Consider the following 8,172-nt stretch of genomic DNA (forward strand, 5'->3'; position numbering starts at 1 on the left):
ATCTGTTTTCTATACTGCTTATCCACATTAGGGTCACAGGGGTGGCATGCTGGAGCCTATCCCAGCTGACCTAATGGAGGTACAATGTATATGTCACCAAAGACGCCTTCCAGAAGGTAGGAACAGAAGCTGGGTGGTTAGAGAAGAGAGTGGCCATTTATCATTCAAGTATTTATCAGTAATGCATTGAAAATTGGAGAAAATTTGAAAATTTACCAAGTCGATTTTGATGTGTGCCTCTATTTTTTCTGTTTAGACCCCTAAAATGGCGTCCTGTATAGTAACAATAACGATAAAGACATTTAGCGTGTTATTCAACTAATGAATCATACTTCCAATGGAATGAGCTTTGTATGTGCAACAACCTGCACTACACTGTTTATACCACTGGATGGCAGTACAGTCAATGGAAAGAAAACCGTAAAAGCGTGCGTACTTTTTTCTCTCCCAAATATTTTACAAATATAAAAAAATAAAACTAAACAAAATGAACACAATACCTGAATAAATTACAATGACATGTCTCAAAAGGTACCACACAAAAAGTATGAAAAATACAAATATGCCAACACACAACACACAAAAAGTAGGTAAAAGAAAATAAAAATATTAAATGAATACAAGTATAAAATTTGTTGAAAATAAAAATGTAGTTAAACTTAATATTTTTGTACCGCTAACAAATGACGATTAACAACTTATTTGGCAATAATAGACTGGAACAATGAAAGTTTGTACATCCCAAAGAAGATCTTAAGGAATCCTAACATAATTTTATTGAGACTGGCAGAATATATCCTTAACTGACATGACTAACTGCTTCATATTATATTTGCTTGGGGTACAAGTACAATTGAAATCTGCTCTGCGATTGGCTTACCTGTGACCCCTAATGAAGACAAGCAGTATAGAAAATCGATTGACGGATGGAAACAAATCAAATTTGGGATTAACAGTCAGTGCTATCCTGTCATAATGAGTTAAGGGTATGACAGCAGTATTTTTATTGGGGGATTTTCTTATATCAGAGTGCAGTGCTCTTATGAATTAAGAGCACTGCAGGAAAAAAAGGCTCCCTTTCATGCAAAGCCTAATATAGTCAGCCCTGCAGTGAATTGACTTTGACAATTACAATAACGGGATAATTGCAATCTGTCACCATATATTCTGTGTTAGCATATCACCAAAATAACCAATTCCGAGCGTGATTGACTCCACACATGTCCTCGATCTGCATAACACACACATCACCCCCATCCTCCACTACCCCTTTTTGTAATTATACATGAATTTCACGGTGCAAGGCTTTTAATGCAAATAATATGGATCCTCTTTCTTTCCCTTACCCCTGCTCCTCTGACCAGCATGGGAGGGGGGGGATCAGATTGCAGCCAATTTTGGTTTGTCAAGCCCCCCCACTTCTAACATGTTAATGGGATGGCGGTTATTTGAGCTGATGACATGGGTTGGAACAGCAGCACTGCATTAAAACAATAAACATGCTGGAGACAATGAACCAAAACACACCCGAGTGGGACAAAGATGGACAGGACAGATGGACTCCATGGGGGGAGGCCTCATTCTGTGTGTGTGTGTGTAGTGGTCTGCCCGGCGACATGGGCCCCGCCGGTGCAGGATCACAGTAGTGAAATTGGAGGACAATGCTGGGGGATAATTCAAAGCGACTGAGAGAGGCTGTGTCCCAGAGGTGCATAAATCCCTCATTCGTTAAGAAGAGCAAACAGGAGCCAATATTAATTAAGTTGTTCCTCAGTGCTGGGCATTGTGTGCTTTTGTTGGACCCCTGGAAGAGAAGGGGTTAAATCAAAGTAGAGGCCAGAGGGTGAGGACTGTTAGGGTGTTCACAACAATGACACCAATTATCAGTGAAAGGAAATGTTCTATTTGAGAGCACATATGCACTGTTAAAGAAAGCTGCTCAACAATATACTGTATATATGCTATACAATACAATACAATATGATATGCAATACAAGAGTTACTGAATATTACAGACAATGCTGTCTGAATGGTTCAGTTTAACAGTACAATCCCCAAAATATTTATACTCCATCGCCAAATATCTTATGAGACAACTTGGAGTAAGCAATCTTTTGCATCATTCTAATTCTAGCTTACCTTTATAGAACATAAAAACACATGCTTGAGCCCTACTTCGAGGGATTAGTCCCCTGAAAAACTGAATTTCTGGACTACGATTGAGCTGTTTTCCCAACATTGGAATAAAAAAACTATTAATGTTACCATCAAACATAACTGTTGGCTCGGCGGGTTTGAAAAATGGCGATTTTTGTCAAGCTGTGCACCTCCCTGCAAGTCTTTTGCGCCCCCCTTGAAAACCCCTTAGTCACAGTTAGGACATTGGATCCACCTGTATTGAGAAACAGTATGATTATTTAAGTCATTTGCAGTCAGGAGATACTATTTTAAAAGATTTAAAAAATCACTGTTTTAATTAATGGTACCTGTTATCGATACCAGTCTTACTTACATCGGGCCCAGGATTTTATTTTCCCTATTGTGTACAATGTAAATAGCTGTAATTTATAGAAAGACATTCAATATAATAGATTTGGATATGCTTTAGCAAGAAAAGAACAACAGATATCACGATGCCCATTTAAAGATCATAAAGGCAACTCAACAAAAAATATAAAACAACACTTTTTTTTCATGAGCTGAACTCATATCTAAAATGTTTTCCATGGAAAACCACACAAAAGGCCTATAAATTCATCAGTGTTCAATCCATTCCATAACCCCACTGCCACAATTGGCCGCTCCCTCCACAATAAACGGCTAACTATAGTCATGGAATATGAGCATTTCACGGCTGAAGTCGGTTGCGTTGACAAAATGCAATCTGGTTGAGACCCCAATGAGGATGACGAGCATGCAGATGAGCTTCCTGCGACGCTTTCTGACAGTTTGTGCAGAAATTATTTGGTTATGCAAACTGATTGTTACAGCGGGTGTCTTGGAGGTGATGAGGCTGGATGTGGAACTGTGGTTGACATTCCTGCAGTCATCATGCCTACCTGCACGCTCCCGTTACCTGTGGCATTGTGTTGTGTGATAAAACTGAACATTTTTTGATTGGCCTTTTATTGGGGCCAGACTTATGCACACCTGTGCAATAATCAAACTGTCTACTCGCCATCTTAATATTCCATAGTGGGACGTGGATGGATTATCTCGGCAAAGGAGAAGTACTCACAAACGCAGATTTGTAAACAATATTTAGGAGAACTATAGGCCTTTTGTTTACATAGAAAGACATGGGAAACATGGGAGTGAAAACAAGAGGTTTTAAATCATTCATGTTTTAATGAGAGATGATGGTTGTGGAGAGGAATGATCTCACCACAAATAATATTCTAAATTCCAAGATTCCATAGTGCTTACTACCAAAAACCTGGGTAAAAAGGCATTAGAATACCTTGCTTCATTTTGATTTTTATTGGAACCAACTAGGAAGGAAGGAAGCAAGGAAGTTTATACTACTACTTAACACATCTACCTCAGATGGGTTCAAATTATGCAAAACCAGTGTGATTTTAAACAATGAAATTACTGTTTTCGTATTATTGAGTAAAGTATGTGAATATTTTTCAAGGTAGCCAAATATTAATTTTAAAAAAGACTTTAAAAGTATGTAAACTTCCCCTGTAATCCACTGGGGGGAGCCCTTTGGTCCCCGGCTGTGTTGTCAGGCCCCGCTAGCTTTGATTAAGGTTTTAAATTGGCTGTATTTAATGAACGCTGCCTAATTAGGACCGGATAACAGCTTTAATTGATAAGTAATTATCTGCCACCATTTTTTAAATTAATTTCTCTCTCTCTGTGCTTCTACAATATACGTAGCTCTCAACACTCCACTCTCCAACCCCCACCCAAGTGGTCTGTGTTTATGTAAACAAGCTGTGGTAAACAATTAGGAGCATGTTCGGAATGGAGACACTGTCATGTTGTGATTGCTATCCTGCCAGTTGAGGGGAGTTATCTACTCACTCAGGTCTTTCAACATTAATCATGATCGGTGCAAGAAAAAAAGATTATTCAAGGAAGGGTGTCCATTAGTTCACTTTTTTTATCCTATTAACACTGTTCATACAGTAGATTTGTCACAACTACTAAACTGCACATAAAAATGTGGAAAAACAGTTCAATTATAATGCAATTTTCACACGAATATTAAACATCAGGATAAGCGGTATAGAAAATGGACGGGTGGGTGTAAAACCTTGAAATGTGAAAGATACGCTTTTCAAACAAACAGGGTGAAATGACGAAATAAAAACACAGTAGGCATATTTGGTTGTCCAACCGCCTCAATATCACAACAGTGATTAAATATTAAATCTATTTTTTTTAATTACTAGACTCTGTCTTAATGAGTAAATAACAAAATAAAACTAAATAAAAACCCTTTAGTTAATGACAACACAACTGAACATGCTATTTTTAAATAAAATGTTATTAAGGAGGAAAAAAAAACGGCCAACCATAACTAACCCAACAGCGCAGCAACATCTCATCCAAGAGGTCACAAAAGACCCCACAATCACATCCAAACAACTGTCTGTCACTTGCATGGGTTAATGTCAGTGTACAGGACTCCCAACAAGACAACACTGCTGAACAAAAACAGCTCATCTCAACTTTGCCAGAAAACATCTTCATGATCCCCTAGATCTTTGGGACAAATGTTTTTGATTTTGGAACGGGTGTGTCCCATTATATTTGGTGTAAAAGTAAGGCCATGTTTCCGAAAAGAACATCCTACCAACAGTAAAATGTGGTGGTGGTAGTGTGATGGGGCTGTTTTGCTGCTTCAGGACCTGGAAGACCTGCTGTAATAAATGATAAATGGAACCATGAATTCTGCTGTCTACCAAAAAAATATTGAAGGAGAATATCCAGTCATCTGTTTGTGACCTCGAGCTGATACCAACTTGGGTTCTAGAGCAGGACCACCTCTGAGTGAGTGACCTTTAATTGTTCTTTTGAGCATATATTAGTGTTCTATTAATAAAATAAATGACAGGGAAACAGAACACAGTTTGCTTTTCTGTTTTTATGAGCTTCTGTGAGAAAGCAACATCTATAAACTAAAAAAATATATACATAAAATGGTCTATCCACTCCTCAAATATGTTTAAAAGTGTGAATCTTTCATTTCATTTCATTTTCTACCGCTTTTTCCTCACAAGGGTCGCGGGGGGTGCTGGAGCCTATCCCAGCTGTCTTCGGGCGAGAGGCGGGGTACACCCTGGACTGGTCGCCAGCCAATCACAGGGAAGTGTGAATCTCCATAAGAGTTTTCCCCTGTGAAGGACGAGGTTAATTAGGACTATTTCCATATGCCTTGTGCCAAATCTGGCGCTCAAAGATGGTGGGGGTGGTAGAGAGCTGATGGCAGATCTGAGTCATTGATAACAATTAAAATGGAATTTTGGACTCTTTCAGGCATGGAATTTCATGGCATATTGAGCATGTTTTTTTTTTTAGGTAAAGGTGATCAGTCAATTTTAAAATGAGCAGCTGCTGTTTGAATGGTGGCTCTATTTACTTTTTTTTTTATTTTTTATACATGCATCCTTTTGAATCCCTCCAACAAGAAGTGGAATGAAGGAATACTCAACAAGAAGTATTTGCATATTCCGTCATAAGCCCAATTAGATTCATAATAAGACTTGTTTCTAATTGCATGCACATGAGGAGATGCAGAGCTCCCGTCTGGAAATGGACTCTTTACCTCTCCAAATGATCAAAGCTGCTATTATGCCATTTGTGTGCAGAAAAAAAAAACACAAGATCAATACTTGAAATCCTTTTACTTGTAATTGGAATTGCACCCACTTTCCTCGTTTGAGAGCATGTGCGAAAATAAAAAAAAAGCATCCTGCAATTAATTTAGATTAGACTCTTAATTATCAAGCCATTGGCTAAATAATGAGCAACTTCACTGAGGAGAGTTAGCTAATTAACGCTCCTCTTCATCACCTTGCTTTGACTAATTAAAAAATAAATGTGACTTGATTCCTTCTCTCCAGAGGCAAGTATTAAGACTCTTCTAAGAAAGCTTCTTATCCTGTTTACTCACCTGCTGGGTGAGAGGGTCCACTCTTTATGATCTCCTCTGCACGAAAGGAAGTCTTAAGTTGTTGTTTTTTTAGATACTGTACATACAAAACAGCTAAGTCGTATAGGCTTGTTGACAAATAATTGATTCAATATTAATAAATACTTAGAGCATAGAATACCTGTTTATGACTTTGTAAACACTTTTTTTAACCATTATTAGAGCCCTGTAGAAATGAAATAACATACCTATGAATTGAAATGAATTGTTTAAGAGAACCCAAGGGTCCATTGTTTGGGCCACTTCATTCATTGCTTTACATGTAATGTATGGGCCTTACAGGCTGCCGTAGCTAAGTGTGAACTAAGTATCACATTTCGTCTTCTGACATGATGAAAAATGGCAGCGTAAACAAACCAAGCACAAATTCAACAGTTTGTTACATGCCCCATATTGCATGCTAATCAAGCAGGTAAACATAAACAAAGCAACATTTATACAAAAAATTATGAATAACATACCACTGTGGTGCAATTTACTTTCTTTGATTGGACACATTTTTGCTAATTTTGAACACATTTGTCATTATTTGAGGGGCTTTGCACTACAGTACTAGAGCAGAACATGTGTTTTGAGAATCTGTGGTAGGTGAACTACTGGTTTGCAAAGTGAAAAAGTATGGTCTATTATGTTTAATTGGGCCTCCCCTGAACTGAACATTTGAAATGAAGCAGCAGGCCGGTTGGTTTAGACAGTAGAATACAGCCTACATACACACACCATTAACATAACGATTTAGTGAAGTTGATGTGTGCAGGCCTCTGCTGAAAGCAGCTAATAATGAGTCTCTGTGAGTGTGCTGCCAATTTATTCAGGCGTAAGACATAAGGACAAGATGTTAATTATAGATATCTCATGTATTAGGGCACAAATACACAGCCGGAGAGCTTTTTCCCGTTTTTTTTTTTTCTTGGTCAATGAATGTGAGTGCCTTAAGCTTACATGTCATCATGTCACAGTCTTCAAGGTGGCTGCCATGAATGAACCGTCCAAGACAATATATTGCTAAAAATAATGTGATGAAACAAAAGTGACAAATTTATGTCATGACAACTTTTTCTGGTAGTTTTCAACTATTTTGGCAACTTTAACATTACAATTTTTTTCAAGGGTTTTCTTCCATTTGTCGATTTTTATAGCCGTGCTATTTTTGCAGTTCCCCAAATTGCTGCGTTTTGTTTCTTTTTTGGTTAGTGGAGAACGTAGATGCAATGACCATGAAGGCGTAAGATCTCGACATGCATGGAGGACACATGAAATATCTGTCGGCCACACTAATTACATATGTAGGGTGCAAGTGCGGCACGCAACATAGGAGTCCGCAACTGCAATGTGTGAAAAAAATGGACACCATCAAAACGTATGAAAGATACGCATGGTAAATTGGTCTTGCAACCCGAAAAAAAATGCAAGCGCCCGTAGAGTTTGTTTGAACTGAACTCATCTACGCTCAGTCAGATGTACGCCGTCTGTGTGTTTCTTGTGTTTTTTGCACGTAGACCCGGCTGTACAGGTTGTAGCCTATGCTTAAGATAGAAACTATTTGAAAAAAAACTAAATCTTAACTAAAAGGTCATTGGATGAAGCATTTTCCCCATCACATCCCACAATTAAAACTAGTGATTTCTGATAAAACTGTTGCTATGTTAGCATCTATGCTAACTACTTCATAGGGTGCCCTTGTTTACAAGCTCAAAGTCGCTTTTGTGGGGTTGGTTGAAACATGAACCAAATGTGTTTACATTTTTGTGTCATCATAAACTATAACCTCCATCCATCAATTTACAATGCCACTTCATATTACATCCTAATATTATGACTTTATTTTCATAACTAATGTAATTACAATGTAATCCCACTTTACAACTTTATTCTGTTAACTTTAGACTTTTTTCAGCGTCCATTCAGAGTAATTCTGATCAAACTGCTGCTACAGTGTGTTAGTAGCTATGCTAATCACTTTAGTGGCCATCTTTGTTTCCAACCTCGAAGTCACTTCCTGATTC

This window comes from Doryrhamphus excisus, linkage group LG9, assembly GCF_037039965.1.
Source record: "Doryrhamphus excisus strain RoL-2023G ecotype Guam linkage group LG9, RoL_Dexc_Guam_v1.1, whole genome shotgun sequence".
NCBI lineage: Eukaryota > Metazoa > Chordata > Actinopteri > Syngnathiformes > Syngnathidae > Doryrhamphus > Doryrhamphus excisus.